The sequence below is a fragment of the Lepisosteus platostomus genome, chromosome 25, assembly GCF_059453375.1.
Source record: "Lepisosteus platostomus isolate fLepPlt1 chromosome 25, fLepPlt1.hap1, whole genome shotgun sequence".
Taxonomy (NCBI): domain Eukaryota; kingdom Metazoa; phylum Chordata; class Actinopteri; order Semionotiformes; family Lepisosteidae; genus Lepisosteus; species Lepisosteus platostomus.
Window position 1 is genome coordinate 2,745,983 of NC_142635.1, and position 20,045 is coordinate 2,766,027.

The following is a 20,045-nucleotide window of genomic DNA, read 5'->3' on the forward strand; positions in this document are numbered from 1 at the left end:
TCTGCTACAGCGAGCAGTTCGGATGTTAAAAATAAAGAGGTTTTGGCGCATGTGCGAGACCTGTTTCTATGAAAACTAATTTAGGTGAATTAAAGTGATGCTCTTGTCCTCTTTTCTGAAATAACACTCGTGTCACACAGTTGCCTGATTGACCTCTGTCTGCAAGAGTGGTGGTTTACAATTTCAGACTCATCACTGCTGTCTCTGTAAAGTCCCCCAGGCACACAGTGGATTTCAAGTCCATATTCAACCCTGAAGCATAAGGTGATTTCAAACCACCTCAATGATGGTTGTAAATTTCACAAAGCAAAAAAAACTATTTAATCACTTCATGTGTGTAAGAAAACCAAGTGCTCACTGATTGGTCAGGTCAGGATTGACAGGGAAATGGTTGGAGAAAATTACAGGCACATCTTAGAGCAAAACCTGCGTTTATCTGCCAGAGACCTGCAACTGGAATTAAAATCAACTTTCAGCAGGATTGAGACCCACAGCACAGGGCCAGATCTGCACTGGAGTGGCCCTGGCAGAGCCTGAGTCAGTGTGTGGAGATGAATGGGCACAAACTCCAGTGTCCTGGTGTGTACAGACTCATCCCGAGACTTGTGGCTGTAACTGCTGCCGAAGGGGCTTCAAACATTTATTGACTCAGGAGGCGAGTACTTCTATAATCAAGATTTTTAGTTTGCAGTTTTTATTGACATTTAACATCTTTATACCATTTAAAAAGTTCCATTTTAACATTTATTTAACATAAGCACATTACAATTCTATACACTTCTAATTCAACACGCATAGACATCATCAGTAGGGTGTGAATACTTTTACAAGACATGAATTCACAGTAAGGGTATCTGAAGGAAGACCAGGGACCCCTGTCACTGCACTGGGTCTTTGGTTTGGAGAGTCTGATTCAGAGGGAAGAGTCGCCTACTGATCCAACACCTCTTCCAGCAGCAGCCTTTCCAGTCTTTCCCCTGTGCTGTCTTCTCCAGGAGTCAGGAATGTCCGTGCTGGGATGAGCAAGGAAAGGAAGAGGCAGACTGTGTGCCTGCTCACGGAGAAGAGGAGCAGACTCTGGCTGGACAGGGAGGGAGGTAAGAGCGCCTGTGTCTGGGAGCTCAGGGTGACAGCAGTGCAGGAGGGAAGGTGAACATCCTGAAAGGAGGACAGGAGCTGACAGAGAGGGGCAAGAGGGGCTGAGAGCCGGAGAAGATCACATTCAGACACGAGAAACGTTTCATATGAGCAGAACAATAAAATAGCCTTCACAATAATACAGCATAGACAGGTCTGAAAACAAGAACATTAAATAATATTCAGTCTGTTAACATTTAATGAGAAGCCTTGTCAAGTCAGAATAATAAATTAACAAATTAGAAGTCATATTTAAAGACAGACTAATCTTGAAACCTGTTGAATAACAGCCAAAATATCAGAAACTTTATACAATAAATCTTGAATTATCTTAAAGTATGAAAGGGAACCCTGGAGTAACGAAGGGCTGTTTGTTATTTTCCAATGTCCATTAATCACAAAACATTTTTAATCCTAAAAAGAACCATTATATGAGAAAACAAAACATACTAGATACAATTTACAGTATGGTTCCTGGATATTTGGATTTAATTACAATCGACAGCAAATGAAATTTGTTGCTGTGCTTTATCATAAATACACAAACTATTTAATGCATTGTAATTATACTGTATACAATAAGCTACAGCACAGGAAACAAGTAACACCCATCATAAGAAATCTGCCTAGTGTTCAATCAAATATTTCTTATTTTATACAGAAAAATCCCCTTTAGCAGATCGTGTATGTTCAACTGAGGCTTTACTGCAGTTCTGTTTAGTCACAGCTGCAGTGATTGTAGAACCTAAATAAGTAACTCAAAGCACCAAGGACAGTTGTAGACTGAAATCTGTTTGTACGTCAAGCACAAGTAATCATTGAAAGCAACCAAAAGGTTAAGAATTTCATAAATGAAAACAAAATTAAGTGAAATCAAAGCTCTTGAATTTAACTTATTTTTGGGATTAAGGATGTACATCTCTAAATATACAGAATAAAGTTGAAAATAGATAAAGATGACAATTCTACCCAGTGAAGCAGGCGGACACGGTTCTCTCTAGATTATAAATAGAGATTATATCTTAACACTTGAAAAGAACAGTGGCTCACATGATAGTGAGGAGAACCCCTTTATTTTACACAGAGGAGCTGAGCAGAGGTAGACACAGTTAGAGAGAGACAGGATGAAACTCTTACAGTCGATATGAGAGCTCATGTTGGTGCTGGTGTGCTCAGTACAGTGTGTTTGTGGGCTGGACTGTCGAGGGCTGATGGAGGTTATATTAACAGTGTGGAGAAGGAGACGGAGGTAACAGGAGATACAAAGAATCCAGAAGGAAACAGAACGAGGAGCAGCTGCAGGGTTTCAGGCTGTAGGCTGACGTCAGGTGGAAGATCGTGTAGAAGCTGACAGGAGGGGATACAGGCAGATCTTCAGCCAGGTACAGGCAGTGGGGGGAGGGATTTAAGAAGGAAAAATGGAGATGAAGAAAAAGACACTGGAGCCCGGACAGTGAGACGAGCAGAAACAAGAAAACAAGGAGTTAGTGTGTAGATGTTGGAGTGGGGAGCTGTGCAGTGGTCCTTTGCAGCCAACAAACAAGGAACTATTCCTCCGGAGAGAAAGAAGCCAGAGAAGAGTCAGTGAAATTAGTGTTTGTTATGTGATTCTCTAATGAGATCTCTAATAGAGATCTTGCATACACAGATAGCTGAAGGGGGAGATGTGTGATTAGTACAGAAAGAAAGAACTAAAACTCACATTTCTCACTTCCTGTTAACATATTAGACCTTTATTAGACATTACAAATGAGAACACAAATCTGTAATGTCTTGTGACTGAATGCTCAGGTAATAATATCTCACTGTTTTCTGCTCCCTCTGAGTTCTGACACCGATCATGTACCTAAGAGACATAACCAGGGTTCCAGATGGGTTTAAGGCTGTTAGAGATTACACATACTATCATCTGACCATATCATATTTAATTTTCAACTTGAAACGATTGATTTCGGTCACACAGGGGATCTCTCTCAGTCTCAGTGTATGACTGTGCTGCAGTCTGAGCTCTGATACAGTAAATAACAAACGTGATCCCCACTGTAGAATATGTAGGAATCCTGAGTGTCTTCAGCTCCTCCTCTGAGCTGGGATGTTGATCACATGTAGAAGAGTGAGGAGTGGGGTTAGTAGTGGGGTTAGGGAGTGGACATGCCATAAGCATCTGAACTCAGGAGGAGCTGAAGACACTCAGGATTCCTGTGATGGTCAGAGATCACTGAATTATCAGCCTTTATTTGAAATGATCTGGATTATTAGTGACAGTGAGAGGAGAAAGCAAAGTAAAGCATAAAGAAATCGAGACTAACACTATTGATAACAGTTCCAGGTGCAGAGTCACACAGGCTGAAACACTTCCACAGTGTGAATGAGTGTGAGTGGGAGGCTGTGCTGAAGGTGTCTGGACAGGCAGAGAGCAGGACACTTTCCTCTACAGTCTCTTCTAAAGTTTAGATGAGATCTGTACATCACTGAATCAGAGCTCAGTCTACTGTAAAATAATACACTGAGATAGAAAGAGATGCCCAGTGTGGCACAAAATGTGTTGAGCAGAAACACACTGAGGAGTTTTACCGGGGCATTCAGTCTGATTACAATAAAGATCACAAATGTAAAACTACAATACAATTCATGTTTCAACAAAGTGAAAAATGTGAGATTTAGTTCTAACTGTTGGGTTGCTGAGGTGTTATTGGGAGAAACTGCTGTAGGAAACAGGAGAAATTGTTCAGAGCTCACCTGGAGATGGGGGATTTGAGTCTCTTCAGTTTTCAACAAAGCTTGTGAATTCACTCCAGCCTGGTTCCAATCTGTCAACCTGTGATAAATAAACACTCAACATAAATATACTTGAACCCTGAAGAGCAAACCTTCTTGAATAGTGTGTGTGAAAGGCAGAGCTGGGGTGCCAGTAACACACTTCACACACAGAGCAGCAGGCAGAGAAGGAGAGAGGCAGGACAGTGCAGAGAGAGGGCAGGGGGAGACGCAGTCAGTTCTGAAGAGACACAGCAGAGCACAAGTCAGCACATCCAGGCAGAGCTCAAGATCAAAACCCAACAGGAAGGACAGATACAGGAGAGAGGAGCAGACATTCACTGGTGGAGATGAAGAGTAGACAGAGAGAGATGAGGACAGGCAGAGAGTCTAATTCCCCAGTCACTGTCCACTCCTGAAGCAGAGTGCAGACTGCTCTGCAGTGGGAGAGACAGACTAATGTAGCAACAGGAGACTAGTGGTGACAGAGATACAGGTAAAGCAGCAACAGAAGATGGAGCTCTAGACAATTACAGACTGGGAGAGAGGAGCTGTACATGTGAGATTTCCAGGAGATCAACACCAGGGACTTCAGTGCTGCAGCTGTAGTGAAGGAGTCAGTGTGATGTCAGGGTGTAGAGATCTAAACCAACTCACCCTGTCAATCCCAGAGCCAGATTCTGACTCTTCACAGTGTCAGTCCTCAGTGAGAGAGAGGAGCAGCAGGGAGGGAGCTGAAGGTGTTTATTCATCACATGTTGACAGACAGGAACCAGGCTGGACTGAATTCAGTGACTTTGTTGAAAGCTGGAAAGAGAGAAGTAAACTCATTAAAATAGGTCAGGCTGTGCCAGAACACTTCCTCACACTTTAGATCTCTGTACCCTGACATCACACTGACACTCCTTCACTACAGCTGCAGCAGTGTCACAGTCTAGATCTCTTCATACTTTCCTTTACTTCTTCCTGTCAATAATGTTCCTGATCTTTTCAAATAAAGGCTGATAATTCACAGTGATCTCTGACCATCACAGGAATCCTGAGTGTCTTCAGCTCCTCCTCTGAGCTGGGATGTTGATCACATGTAGAAGAGTGAGGAGTGGGGTTAGTAGTGGGGTTAGGGAGTGGACATGCCATCAGCATCTGAACTCAGAGGAGGACCTGAAGACACTCAGGATTCCTGTGGTGGTCAGAGATCACTGTGATTATCAGCCTTTATTTGAAATGATCAGGAACATTAGTAGCAGAGGAAGAAGTAAAGGAAAGTGTGAAGAGATCTAGACTGTGACACTGCTGCAGCTGTAGTGAATGAGTGTCAGTGTGATGTCAGGGTACAGAGATCTAAACCAACTCACCCTGTCAATCCCAGAGCCAGATTCTGACTCTTCATAGTCTCAGTCCTCAGTAGAGGGAGGAGCAGCAGGAGGCAGCAGGGAGGGAGCTGAAGGTGAAAGTGGAACCAGACTGGAGGTGAAGTCAAAGCCTTTGTTGAAAGCTGGAATGACAGACAAGTGCAGTCATTAAAACTCAAAGTCGAGCTGTGTCAGAGGACATTTCACACTCCAGTGAGTAAGAACGGTAGTACAGGACTGAACAGTGAAGTAGTGGAGTGAGCTCCACTGTTTCAGAAGCCCGAGCTCACACGCTGTTGCTCTTAGCCGCCACCAGAGGGCAGCCTGCAGCTACAGACGGCAGAGCCAGGTACACGGTCTGTATCCGCGGCTCTGCAGACAGCTGCTCCCACAGCCCGACAGCCCGCTCCTCTTGGTCAAGCCAGGGTACCAGTGAGTTGCCCAAGAGAGCTGACCCGGGCTGTGAAAGCAGCGCCCCGTCTGTCTGACACCATTCCCCGGTTCTTACCCGACATGTTGTCGATACCAGAGCAGCAGGCAGTAAAACTCTCCCCTCACTGTCACTGGGGCCGCGAGTCCTGGCCGAGCTCCGGAGTGAGAGAGCTGGAGAGAAACGAGATGCAGAGAAAATACTGAAACTTACCTCTCGACTCGTACATGGTCCCGCCAGACGGACGGAAAATGTGATTTAGTGGACAAAACTGAAAAAAAGTGGTTTGTTAGTCTTAAGTTAGACGCACATTTTAAGAGCGGTAGTGAGGAGCACATAGTAGGAGCGAACATTCACAGGATTCTACAGACAACTGGAAGCACAACACAGGAAAAAAAAGAAGAAAAACATTGTAATAGAGTAGAAAATTATCGTAAAACAATGACCTAATACAGGTTTAAATGCACAGAGCAATAAAGCTTGAAAAGCGTTTGGACGAGTTACTTACCGCTGTCTGTCTTGCCCGGCTCTCGCGCGAAAGGAGGATAATCAGGTGGGTCAGAATTTATAGGACCTGGAGCCCAAAGTGACCAATAAACAGGCGAGACGACATAATTCGCGGCTCTGCCCACCACAATCCTTTATTAATATTCAATATATAGGCAGCGGCTTTACAATTAAACTAATTTGTAGTTCGTCCTCCCAACGCATGAGGGCGGTGCAGCCCCACCCACTACTGTCAATAGGCGTGGTTTGGGTGGAGACGTCATGGATTCTGATTGGCTGAGGTGCTCATATTTAAATAAGCCCCGCCCCCAGCATGGCTCCTTCCGGAAGTTCTGCCGAAACGGGGAGGTGGGGTTTGTGAATGGCGTTTTCTCGATTTTATTGAGTTTGTCTTCTTTTTTGGCCTATTTTTTAATGATATCGTTATAACACATCACGGAATCGTTGCGGATTTAAAACTGGGCTTTCCTGACTTTCCGCTAGTGAGTATCGAGCGGTTTTGTGTTGTTTGTATTTGATTAGCAAGATGATGGCGGTAACTCCTTATTTGCATTTATTAAATCAGTCGCTGTATTTTAATTAGCTTATTTGCATTTGTCTTGTTAATATGAACTAGAAAAATTGTTTTTGGCTATAAGTAGTTTTTAATTTCTTAAGGTTTTTAATGTTTGTACTGAATTAAAATGCTCACTTTGGTTTAGTGTGGAAAAAGTGATTTTCTGTTGTTTTTTGTAAGATGTAAAAGTAAACTCCTCATTTACATTATCTTGCATTTATTAAAATCGCGCTCTCATCACTTGTATTTTAATGATCTATTTGTAAATGTGTTAATGTGAAATAAAAAACAATTTTAGTGAAAATAACGTTGTTTTTTAATGTTTACTGTGTGAACTCGTGTTGTTTTTTTTGCTGCTTGTTTTGTTAGTAAGATGTCGGCGTTAACACTCTCATGTATTTACATTTATATTAAAATCGGTTGACCGAGTCACTTGTATTTTAGTAACTTATGTTTTAATGATTTGTTTTGGTTTGATGTTTTTGAACTGGAGAGCGTTTTCACTCGAATGCTTTTTGGTTTCTAAAATGTATGTTTACACTTGTACTGAATACAAAAACATTTTAAATTTATTTTACCTCTGGCTCATTTGTCTTTTTTGGGGAATATATTTAAAATATATTGTTTATAATGTATTTGGTTGCTGTCTTTCAAATCACCAAAAAAAACCTAAAAACTAAATATCTTAGGAAAATTGAAACAGAAAAGATGTATCTGTTTATTATTTTAATTAGTAATTAATAGTCTGAATTATGCTAATTTACTCTAATGAGAAAAATGTTTATGTATCAAGTGAATTAAAGTTCATTAGTATTAATCGAATCACACCCAGGACTGGTCTTTGACATGGACTTCTGCGATTGGGCTAAACCTCATGTCAATCATATAAAGACAACCCTTAAGAACTGCGTCATTTTGAGGGGTGTGGTTTTTTGATTGACATGTCTTTCAACCAATCAGAATAGAGAAAATGGGGTTTTATCCAATCAGAATGAAGCATTGGTGGGACATGGGCGTGGTATTTCAAGCATGACCAATCAGATGAGAGCAAAAATCTTGGAGGTGGGCTCAAATCTAGACATTTTGATTGGTTGATGTGACGTCAGTTGGTGACGCCCTCTCATGAATAATATGGCACTCCCCTTCTTAATTATACGACACGCCCCTTCATCAACCACGCCTCTCGTGAATATTCATTATGGGCGGTGCTTGCTGCTCGTTTTGTTTGGTTTTGTTTGCGTTAGGAATAATGTTACGAAGAAAAGAAGAAGAAAGACAGAAGTCAAAATTCTTTATTAAGTTTTGCAAGCATACAAATCAAAGACAGTTGGCAACAACGAAACAAAAAAAACACAGCGTGAGATACAGAATCACAAGTAACGGCGTCCGCGATGACGATTTCCTGTCCAGCGCCAGCAGTCTGGTCAGTGCGGGATGGGTCCTGTGCGGGCGGCAGGGACAGCAGCCAGGGGAGACCTGAAACACCAGACAAGCAGGTAAGAGCTCGGAGTTCAGCCCTGAGCAGCAGCGCAGCGACAGTCATCAGACAGGAGTGAGGAGCTGCGCTGGCGGAGGGGCTCAGGGAATCACTCGGCAGTACAGCGCAGCTCGCTTTGCGCTACACGGGCTCGTCCCACTGTCGGGAGAATGAATTTGGAATAAAAAGGGCTCAAGACCTCCAGACCGTGTCCTTACTGTCACGAGAAATACTCACCCTCTTTAATTTAGATTCAAATTTAGGAAGCATATTATTTTTTATTAATTTCAACGTTCAATCGCTGCAAAGGCGTCAGGAAGTAAACCAAGACGCAATTTATTCTAATCGCTGTGCAGCGCCGACAGAGACGCAGTCTGTTTGTCTGACCTGGGTTGTGGTTTTTAAACTCGACTCTCACATAGCATGTTTTTGAATTTCAACTCGTTCTAGGTCCGTTTTAGCTTTTTAAAAATAACATGGCGCTCTAAGGAATCCGTGTGAGCTGGGGTCACGCAGAGCGAGGTGTGCTGTACAGTACTGCCATCACATCTGTCCCGGGACAGTGCGGGATATTGAGCACTGGATCACTGAAGGGGCTCTAGCCTGTTGTACAGTTAAAACCCGAGTGCAGAGCACTCCACTGAACAGGGTGTTACTACTAATCAAGTGCTTCCTATAACTAGATCTAGTTCTCAGTTTGCCCCTGAGCACAGGTCCCTCAGTTCCACAGCAAATCATGTCAACCCCTTGTACTGTTAAATACAGCAAGACTCGTCCTAGATCTGCACCCAGTACCCCAGCAATGAGCCACAACTTTACAGTCAAGCACTGTTTATTCATGAACAGGAGACGATGAATAACAAACAGAATAAAACATACATTTTATTTCTGGAATTGCATACATTTGATCATATTCAAGCACAGCCAGTTCAATGCTGTAATTTCAAGTGACAATAAAGACTGGGAAACATGTTGGTGAAGCTGCCTTTGAGCCAGTAACTGGCTGCAGTCTGGACATAGAGCTATTATTCTTGAGAGTTTTAGGGCTTTGATTTTCTTCAGCCTGTAAAATGCTGCTCAAGAGGATTTAAAATGTGGAGACTGGCCTGGCCAGTACAAGACTGTCCACTGTTTCCTCCTGCCTGAGCTGTTCCTGTAGGAGACAGTGAGGTGTAGCTGACAAGTTCAGCATCAGAATTTTAGCACTGATACAGATACACATGCATAAGATGGAGTTCTAGACAATTACTGAAATTGGAAATCTTAAATTTCAGTTCTCTCCGAGTGTGATGAACAGCAGGAATAGTGGAGAATTAATCCTCATCATGTCATATGGTCTGAAGTATTGGGACACATTCATGTTACATGCATTTCAGAGTGTAAACCAGTAAATGAGCTCACTGTACTCAGTGTCATCATTGAAGAGGAGGTATCGCCTGTTCTTGAGATGCTTTTACCTGAAGTCATTTATTTAGCATGATGCCAAGTTGGACTGAAATCTGCAGACACATTTGACTAGTTTCTATTTTCTCCTGATGAGCTCTTTGGTTGCACTGACTGGATGTTTTAGGTCATTGTCATGTTGAAGCACTGTCCAATAAGTATGGAAGTATTTTCTGCTGCATTAAATACCATGTTTCTGTGAACATCAGACATCACTCTGCTGCTGCCATCATTAGCTACATCCTCAATAACAAGTGACCCAGTCTGAGACATTCCTGCATCCCCAGGCCATGACATTCCCTCCACCAGGCTTCAGCATGCGCTCAGAGGACAGAGATGACAGGTTCAAGTGTGGAGAAAGAAAGGAGCTGCAGATGCTCCAGAGAACAGCACCTCCTGTGAGAGTCATGGCCTGGCCTGGGGAGATCATGAGAAGACTCCTTCACCTGTCTGTCTCCATCAGCACTAGTGTACTGGGTCACTGAAGCTCAAACCTGAAGGCTGTGGACTCAGAGCTGAGAGCTCCAGCAACACCTCAATGTCCTCTGCGCTCAGATGGAGATCACATGTACAGGAGTAGGACTAGAGGTGGTGTTAGTTAGGGACCATACATGTCATCTACATCTCAGCTCAGAGGACACACATCAAATATTCAGGTGCTGTAGCTTTGAGTCAGTTTATAATGCAACCAAGGAGGTCATCAGGAGAATAACTGTAGAAACACCTTAACTTGTTGCGTCTAATGCCTGGATTTCAACCCTATTGACAGAAGGAAAAACAATTGAAGTATGATCACCTGAAGACTAAATAAGAACTCGGTGGCAACAGCAAAGCATCTCAGATGATTGCAGAGGGCAGTGAGCTCAATGGGTCTCAGACCTCATGCAGTTACTGTCTCAGAGGGATATACAAGCACATCCTCTTCTACACTCTGAAATGTACATAAAGTGATTGTGTCCCAATAACTTCAAAATGCAGAAATCAACACAAAGGATTTTTATTTTAATATGATCAAATGTATGCAGAGAATTACCACAGATTAAAACCAGGATTATTCATATTTCTGATCACAAGTACTAATTGCTTGACTGTAAAGTTGACTCCTTGCAGTACTGATGGAGGACACTGTACCTTCCAAATGAAAACATGCATTTTCCAGTGTCCCACAGTATCAATACACCTTGACAGGAGGAGCTGACTGACAGGGCCAGTGACATGAATTAATGTGCCTTGTTCATATTCTGTGCTGTTAGAATTCTTCCACTGGACCATGAAGATGAGTGTCTTTGGGTGGGAGTGCAGCTGAGGCTGTAAGTGAAAGGAGATTGTTCAGCTGTAGGAAAAACCTGCCTGTTTGAATGTGCTCAGAGTGGAGAGGAGTGTCAGTGTGGGAGCTGCAGAGGAACAAGTAGGGGAGAATTCCACACCGAGAAGAACATTTATTCTGGCTCTGGAGTTTTCTTCATGTGTGAAACAGCTACAATTGTCCTTAACACTGTCACTGCAGACTCTTGATATCTGAATCATGTTCACATACTAACTGCAGGATTCAGACTCACTCCACATCATCAGAAACCATGTCCTTCCCCTGCGACAGTCGAGTTCACCCCAACACAAGCGCAGGAGAGCTGCTGTGTGGTTTGGATGCTGTCAGAAAGCAGGCGAGGGGCAGGAACCATTAACATCACAGGAGAGTGTATTAACCAGAGTAACTAAACTGGTTTAGTAATGAGTGCTGCGAATGAGGTTTATTAACTGTTTGGGTTTGACCTGGTGAGGTAATGGGTGGAGCACAGGTGTAGAAGTGATTGCTTTCAGTCTCAGAGCCTCTTCAGACTCCTGTTCTGCCTCAGGGTGTCCTGTTTCTGTGCAGCCTGATGGCCTCCCGACACACAGACACCACTCCACAGCCAGAACCAGTTTCCGGTTTCCTTTCCCATGTGGAGTCGACACCTGCTTGTTCCTTGTTTGTGTTCCCTGTGAGCAGTGTTGCCTTGAGGTGAATAAAGAGCATGAGTGGGCAGTGTAGTGTCAGTGTGGGAGCCCATCCTGTCTCAGGGTATTGCAGTGTGAAGGTGGGACCTTGATACTGGAATCAGAGCTACTTGCAGCCTCTTCAGTCCACTGCATTACAGGGTAGCTGCACCCAGTGCTGTTGAATTGATAATTAGCAGGATCAGCAGTAATTAAGCAGCTGGTTGAGTCAGATTACTGCAGTGGAGTGCACTGGAAGGGCTGCAAGCTGAGTAGCTCAGACTAAAACCTCCCTTTTATCATCGGATGATTTAATTTTATGCTTAACTGTCCCTGTTAGGGGATTTTTGGTCTCTCGTGTCCCTGTTTGAAAACGCGCTGTTTAGCAGCAGAGACGAGCAGCTCCGGGATCCGCCGCCCCTATTGGCCGAGTCTGAATGAGAAGGCAGGTGGGGTCAGTCTGCAATTAGACTTCAATCCGCGGCTGTTTAGCGGTTCCCTACGCCAGAGTCGCTTATCTGCCTTTAAATAGCGAGTTTGCAAACAAAGAAAGTTTCTCAAGTTTACCGTTTAGCTGGAGCTGCGAGATTCTGGGCGACGACTGTCGGCTTTTTTTATGATTTCATAAAATGGGCTTGAAAAGTAAATGAATTTCGCAACTTACTTTTGGCGGAGCTGCCGGACGGTTGTAGGACTTGTGGCTTCGACTCTGCGGAGAAACATGGTATTAAAATCGTGCTTCAGCTTCTTTAAACTGCTTGTTGTATGTTGTATCTTTACCTGCACAATACGTTTTTTTCTCGTTTGTATTCCAGGCTTCTGCAGGATCCTGGCGCGGCTCTGGGCTTTAAACAGCGGCTGTCGGGTCCTTCTCGGCGCGGAGACCTGAGCGCAGACCCACCCGTGTACCGAGTGACCGGAGCTCCGCGGCGGATTCACAGGCGAGTCCGAGTCTCTTCTTCCTAGAGGCCGAGAGAGACCCGGTCAGGAAAGCGCAGTTTCAAGGCTCGTTTAGGACTGAAAACCACTTTCACAGGGGCTTCGTCTCTCTTACCGGTATCGACTCACTGTGCAGCTGCAGGTCCGGCTGGGTTTTCTTTCTCCGGAGCCGGTTTGCATGAAGACGCGCCGACCGGTCCGTTTAGCTTGAACTGGGGGAAACTGGTAACTCGAGTTACCGGTAACTGACCGCAGGAAACTGGAGCCCAGCCGTGTGAGACCCGGTGTGAAAACCGAAACCCCCGGTGTGAGGAGAGAGAGAAACCGCTTACCTTGCTCTCGAAACGCCGGCTGTCCTGCTGTAAAGGTTAAAGCGAGAGAGTTAAAATATTTAAAATGCGTTTCTTGTAGGAAACGTTTTTGCTTTTGTTAAAACCTGTAGGAAATTTAATGCATGTTCCCCCCCTGCAGCCGAGCAAAGCGCCTGTACCGGGAGAGCAGCGGGGTACCAGCCGCCTCTCTCCCAGCCAGCGAGCCGCCGGAGTCCCCCCACCTCCCCTGACCCCAGCCTGCACGGGCCTGGAGCACAGACCCGCCCCTATTTATAACGTGAACCCCTGATGAGCGCGAAAAGGACGAAAGAGGTAGCAAATTAAGAGACAGCGGGGACCGAGATGGAAATGTGTGGATATCTGCTTAATAACACTGCTGTATAGTGTCATTGTTTTATGCTTTATATCCGTATTTGCTGTAATAAACTGCTGTGAGTGTTAATTGTTTAATTGATTATTCTGGGTTGTGGGGTGTCGGAGAGTGGGGTACAGGGGTGTAGAGAACCCCGTACCCCACTGTAAGCAGCCACACCAAGCGGTTCGCAGCGCTACTGCCTCCGGGCACCGGGCTGTCGTGGTCGGGGAGTCCGGAGCCGCTGGTCTGCGGCCTAGAGTGCAGCCTTCATCCCCGGCCTCGATTAGAGCCCCGCAGCCCGGTAGGTGAAGGATGACGCTCCGCGTTGCTGAGGGAACGCGTCCTGTCACCATGGTGACTGAAACAGAGGGTGTGGCTGTGCGTAAGGGCGGGGTTCAGTGTTAATAGTGTCCAATCAGCGTGTGGAAGAGGTGGGTGTGAGAGCAGCCAATCAGAAGAGAACAAGTTCAGCCCGAGAGAAAAATATCGGCTTATCCAGGCGGGTCTCGAACCCGGGGCTCCGGGGTGGAGATGTGTAAGAGTCGGGGGTTAGCAGAGGGAGCTATACTTCCTGCCAAATCTGGAGAAACTCCGCGGTCATATTTAACTTGCAAAATTTTGGTAAACGAAAAAAATCCCAAAAATAAAAAGGTATCCCTCCTGTTCTTGCAATTCTAAAAGTAGTGTCTTTGCTCATCTACTGTGTTTCGGGTTTTATAAAAGTCGCCGCAGGTCGTGGTTTTCAACCCAGACCTTCGGGATCTGAACCCGGACTCTCACCGCCCGCAGACCAGTGCGCTACACGACGAACCACATCGCCGCGCAAAACCCTCAACGCCGCCAAATATATAACCTTTAAAACTGCGATTCACCGCCAGGCGGAGAGCAGGACCCTCTTCTGTAATAAAAACAGAGCAGAAGCACAGCTGGACTGCAGCACAAATGAAGTGAATTGATGATGTTTGTGAAGATGGAGGAGAGTTGGAGCTGCGCTGAATCCTGCAGTGATCTGGAGCTGCTGTGATCCTGCACAGTGTTCAGAGGGGCTGTCAGTCCTGCCTGTTGCACAGGACTCTGCTTCACTGTGAAAGGTGTTGCAGTGAGTCAGTGTGACTCCATCTGTTTGTATTGAGCAGCTCTGAGTTTGACAGTATGATGGAATTAGACTTGAATTATACATGTGGACAATCGGGCTTCACCTTTCCACTGTTCTCCATGAGAATCTCACCCCTCACAAGGCACAGAGCTCATATCAGAAGTTCCCCTGAAACTCTTCGATATGATCAGTAGCAGAGAGCTCTCTCTTCAACACAAAGACAACAGTGTCCTTCACAGACACTGGAAATAAACCCCAAGAGCATGGAAGAGGTGTTCACAACCTGGTGTTTAATCAAAGAACAAAAATAAGATAAAAACAAGTGACTAAAAGTTTGCTCAGGAGTGTTTTATTGTGTTAAAACAGTACATCAGTGTAGTGAATTATCAGAATGAAGGAGTAAAGGAACAGTCAGCTGATATCAGTGTCCATTCCTGAGGCTGGTACAGATTCTCCAGAGGCCGTCCCTGAGAAAATACCCACAGCAGTGTAGGAGCAGCTCAGACAGAGGGATCAAAGAGCACAACACAGTTTACTACAACAGAGATCATCTTTCAACACAACAACTGACAACACTATTCCACATCACGATAGCAGTTATAAGATTGAACAGAGAGAGACAATACAAACAACACACAGCAAACTGAAGAGATCCAGCAGGGACTGAGTGTAAGATCTGTAGAGGTATATATAAAAAACATATTTAATAGATATTTAACACATTTTAATATATAAATATTAAATTATGTTTCTGGAACAATTAACATTTAAATTGATGTTCAGGGAATTATTTTTTAAATAAAGATTAAACCAGAATTTGTATTATCTCAATATCTGTTCAAGATAAATGTTAGTAATGTAACAACTAACTTTCCAGCACACAAAATCAACATGTAAACTGTGTCTGCCTTTTAGATCTCTCATGTACATTGTATAAAGCTACAGAGGACAGAGACTGGAGTGAAACCAGCTGATTACTGGTTTAACTGGACCAAGCAAACACCTTTTCCCAGCTCTTCAGCTGCTGCTGATATAAAACATCTGGATCATCTGCAGACACACTGACCCCTCCAGGACCAGGACTGGACAGCCCTGCTGCAGACACACACTGACCCCTCCAGGACCGGGACTGGACAGCCCTGCTGCAGACACACACTGACCCCTCCAGGACCTGGACTGGACAGCCCTGCTGCAGACACACACACTGACCCCTCCAGGACCAGGACTGGACAGCCCTGCTGCAGACACACACTGACCCCTCCAGGACCAGACACCTCTTACTTATTTTATTGTCCCAGAGGGGAAAGTGTTTTTGCAGACAGGGAAAAGACATAACACAATACACAGCACATTTAACACACAACGAGCATATTCATAAAGTGTACAATGAGAATAAGTATATAAATAAAGTAAAATCTCCCCTCAGTTCTCACAGCTTCTGTTAAAGACGAGCTCTTGTCCTGCCTACCTCCTTCCTCAGGGCTGTGGAGTGGACAGTGGACTGTCCAGCTGGTCCTCATGATCCTCACAGCTCAGGGTCTTAGCCTTTGGAAAGGTCTGAGCTTCAGTCTTGTTTCTCCAGTAACAGTTAGAAGACACACTCTGACACACGAGGCATCGCCATCATCGTCTTCTTCGTCATCATCTTCATCTTCATCTGCACGAAGGTTCACTGAGGCTCAACGTGTCTTAAGGCAGAAATAAAGTTTCCACAGCAACTCGTGTAACGTAGCGCCGTGATTTCATGTGCTCAGACAAACAACATACGAGATAGACAGCAACAGTTTACAGCTACAGCACAAAAAAGCCGCCTCGAATTTTAGGCAAAGAAAGGCGACAACGATTAAATATTTATTTTTGCTAAAAAACAAATCCTTCATGTTTTTCAAGGAGCGGTGGAACAACAAAACATTTAAAATTCCCGCCCCTCTCATAAATCTCGGAGTTTATTAGGCAACTGGACCGGGGCTCGTCCATAATGGGGAAAACTAGCTGTCAATCAGCAATAACCCTACTAACCAATCGCAACATCGCTAGACTCAATCCAGTGCTCTGATTGGCTGTGAATACTCTCTTCTTTTAGACCCCAGTCACATGATCGGGGTGTTTAATTTCTCCCCAGACCCTCGCTACTGCGCTGTAAAACGACTCTCCATAGACTCGTGTATCACCACCGCCGCCTGATGGTCAATTGCTAGAATTGACACTTTCTAATTCAATTCGATTTCAGTAACACTGCCGGCTTTTCTTACGTTTTCCACCCTAACAGAAATCTCCGAAATGTACATTTTCAAAGAATAATTGTATTTTTGTATTTTAACCTATCAAAGCGGAGTGAAGTTACCATGGAGAATAAAATATTCACGTCTTAGTGAAATTGAACTCATTTTAAGTTTTAAAACTCATATTTTATGTGAAAACAAAATTTCATTAGGCTGCTTTAGATTCAAGTGCTGATATAAAGCTTTTATTTTGTAACCCCATTTCTACTGATGAATATTTGTTTACCTGCGGTGTGTTTTGTCTATGGAAAGACAAGGTATTTCATAGTACAAAACTTTGAGGTGCTGCCAAGTTAACTTTATTTAGCTTACTTTGACCTCTTTGAATCATTTGAATTTGTTCCTCGTACTGGCATTTTTGTATTGGGACAGACGAGATGACAGTCAATTTCATCAAGCAGGGCATGACAAAGACTCTAAAAGCCTTCTCCGCTGACCCGCACTAAGCCACTGGAAAAGACGCCGTGCAAAAGCAGCAACAACAGAAAGAATTTGGACCCTGAGCCGTGTCACCAGAGAGTGATGTGATACGAGGGTGTCCCATCTCCCTTTTTATAACAGTGTCCCTCAAATACTTGTGCACTTTCAGTCCACACCAGCTTACATCACAGTACTGTGGCATTGAAGAAGGGCTCAAGGCTAAGGGCAGCATTTGAGATAGAGCCTCTATGATCTTCACTTTGTCTTGAGATCAGTTCTGAAATCACCACTGTAATACAAACTCCCCTTCTTCCGTTAGGAGTACATGTGCAAAAGACAAATTGGCTCTTCTACTTGGTAATGAGAAAATACAGACCCCATGTTCAGTAATGAAAATGCAGTGTTACACAGAAGTTTATAGTCTGAGCCCAGCTGTGGACACCCTGTGTTATTACTGTACATTGAATGGGGTTTAAGAGGGAAGCATAGAAAATAAAGAGTAAATAAATAAATTATGACACAGTGCCTATTCCTGTTGCTGTTATCCTACGTTTGAGTTACAACAACAGGTGTCTGTTCAACCTTCCCTCCAGCCAGGTCAGCAGTAATGAGCCCCAACCACAGTCAGATTTCTACACTATCAAGTAGCCACCTGTAAAGGAACAAGTGAAGGTTTATTCCGTGCTGAAAGAAAAGAAAAAATATATTCACTGCGGGGCGCTAAGTGTGATCTTCAACATAACTACAAGTTATACTTCAGTGGATGTCTCCTTTGGGAAACGATGACAAGAGAATCAGTTCGCTACTTCGTCTAAATCAGTTTTCATAAACTCAGATCTAGAAGAGAATCAGGTCTCTCACATGCAGCACAATCCCTTCCATAGCCGTATGCAAAAGTGTGGGCAGATTGCATGTTTCACTGAATCTCCAAGAGAAAAGAAGTAAACAACTTTTTCAAAGATGACATATTTCTATACGTGTTCATGCACAATTACTTTTTACTTGCTGAATGTAACAGATTGAAAAAAAATAAAACAGTGAGTTTTACTTTTTATTAACTGTATTGAAACACCAGTACTGCTCGCAGTATTAGTCAGCTGCAACCCAGAAGAAGGCTCCAAGTCCGAGTTCCCTTTTTAGAGTTCTCTTTTTAGAGTTCTCTTTTTAGCAGGGAATAAACCTATTACCTGTTTCTTTGCAGCTGACGCAGCTACCCGCCTGAACTAAATTAGAAAGCTGACAGGAGCAGCGATCATGTATTGATATACCGAGAAATCACCCTCCGTGTTTTTACATTTGATCTTGTTTAAAATCATACGCGGAGAGACGAGCGAAGAAATGATTTCACTGTCTCAAAACACGCGAATTAAACGCGCATTCTCTCTCAATACAGGCGACTCCAGAGTCAAACTGCCAGAACACAGACGTGCTTACCGATCAAATAAAGAAAAGGTCGACGTACCTCACGGATGTTTCGCATGTTCACGGTGTATCTCGGCACGGTGTGCGAAACAGGAAAATGGTTTACAAACGACATCACTGCAATATTTCTCATGAACCGCACAGGCCACTTTTAGCATTTAAATTTCCACCTCATTGCCAGAAACAGGTGCAGGAAGGGGAGCTCATCGCCACCTGTGGGACACAAGCAGAACTGCAGCCCACCTGAACAGATGTAGCAGTAGATGTGTAGATGCGTTCAGTCCAGAAACAGGTCACTGTCAATGTTGCCTCTGTCCAGACGCAAGGTGGATGCGTTGTACAGTCTTATGGCAGAAGGCAAGAATGACCTCCCGTAGCGCTCCCTGTCGCACCGTGGATGAATCAGTCTATTGCTGAACGTGTTCTTCATTCCTGCAAGCCTGTCATAGAGGGGATGGGAGATGTTGTCCATGATGGCCTCTAGTTTGGACACCATTCTCCTCTCAGCCACTACCTCCAAGGGTTCCAGGTCAGACCCAATGACAGAGCTTGCTCTCCTGATGAGCTTGTTCAGCCTTTTAGAATCCACTGCTCTAATCCCAGGGCCCCAGCATACCACTGCGTAGAAAATGGCGCTCGCCACCACCGACTGATAGAACATATGAAGCATCTTACTACACACATTGAAGGACCTGAGCCTCCTCAAGAAGTAAAGTCGGCTCTGTCCCTTCTTATAGAGGGCCTCGATGTTCTTAGACCATTCCAGTCTATCAGTCTGTCAGGATGATGACAGCATCCCAGCTGGGAATATTATCTTGTCAGCTCATAGAGTTTGTGTATCATATAATTCATGCAACATGACTTTGGTCGATTTTGTAATGAACCCAAAATGTTCAGAAATTGCGTTCTCATGAAGTGTTCATTTCATACTGTTACCTGGAATACTGGACAGAACTGAAGAGCTCTTCTCTCCTGGATGGTGTCATGTCTGAAACTGTACAGAAGAGAAAAACACCGGCTCTGCTTTTCCTTCTGTGTATTCTTGGTTTTTCAACATTATATCCCGAATGTTTGTAAGGTGCATTTAATATATTTCAGCACTATAAGAAATGATGATTAGTTAAATACTAAATCTATCAATATTATTATTATTCAGTACCAATGGGTTAACATAGTTTGGTGATCTTCAGGCAGTGGGATCGACAAAGTTGTATTCAGCTTCCTGGACAGTGCCAGTATGGGACCGTTCTGTTTCTGTTAAAAGACAGTGTTCAGCACCTTGGACAAATGTAATAAAATGAATAATAAATAAAGGACGTAGTAAAATGTCATAAAGTGAGTTTTTAAAATATCTTCAGCAGAGTTCCTGGTGTTTCCCAGTAAAACCAGACAGGCTAGTTACTCAGGCTCTGAGAGACACTGGGACACAGTCAGAGGAATGAGCAGAGTCTAGAGGAGACAGCAGACACACAGAGAGTCCCACTGGACAGAGCAGGAAACAGCCCAGACCTCTTCACTCAGGCTGTATTGTCTGGAACAGAAACTATCACATATAAAACCAGTAAA

General features: G+C 44.1%; 3 long non-coding RNA genes across 10 annotated transcripts; 1 reads left to right on the forward strand and 2 right to left on the reverse strand.

The window, feature by feature from the left end:
- Window positions 1-662: 662 nt before the first annotated feature.
- On the reverse strand, window positions 663-6,370 carry LOC148640579 (uncharacterized). 5 transcript variants are annotated; one of them, XR_015930466.1, is made up of 6 exons: window positions 6,185-6,370; window positions 5,755-5,849; window positions 5,250-5,389; window positions 4,552-4,701; window positions 3,877-3,955; window positions 663-1,199 (listed from the first exon to the last, which is right to left on the reverse strand). It is a non-coding gene; the product is annotated as an uncharacterized LOC148640579 (long non-coding RNA). The 5 variants fall into 5 exon arrangements; XR_015930469.1 differs by having other exon boundaries at window positions 663-1,158; window positions 5,755-5,947; XR_015930465.1 differs by having other exon boundaries at window positions 5,755-5,947.
- On the forward strand, window positions 692-13,346 carry LOC148640580 (uncharacterized). Of its 4 annotated transcripts, none has more exons than XR_015930458.1 (3): window positions 692-1,097; window positions 12,449-12,574; window positions 13,044-13,346. It is a non-coding gene; the product is annotated as an uncharacterized LOC148640580 (long non-coding RNA). The 4 variants fall into 4 exon arrangements; XR_015930459.1 differs by lacking the exon at window positions 692-1,097 and adding an exon at window positions 8,115-8,235 and having other exon boundaries at window positions 12,449-12,939; XR_015930456.1 differs by lacking the exon at window positions 692-1,097 and adding an exon at window positions 8,115-8,235.
- Window positions 8,011-12,552, reverse strand: LOC148640581 (uncharacterized). Its single transcript, XR_015930473.1, has 3 exons — window positions 12,414-12,552; window positions 12,298-12,342; window positions 8,011-8,215 (listed from the first exon to the last, which is right to left on the reverse strand). It is a non-coding gene; the product is annotated as an uncharacterized LOC148640581 (long non-coding RNA).
- Window positions 13,347-20,045: the final 6,699 nt, after the last annotated feature.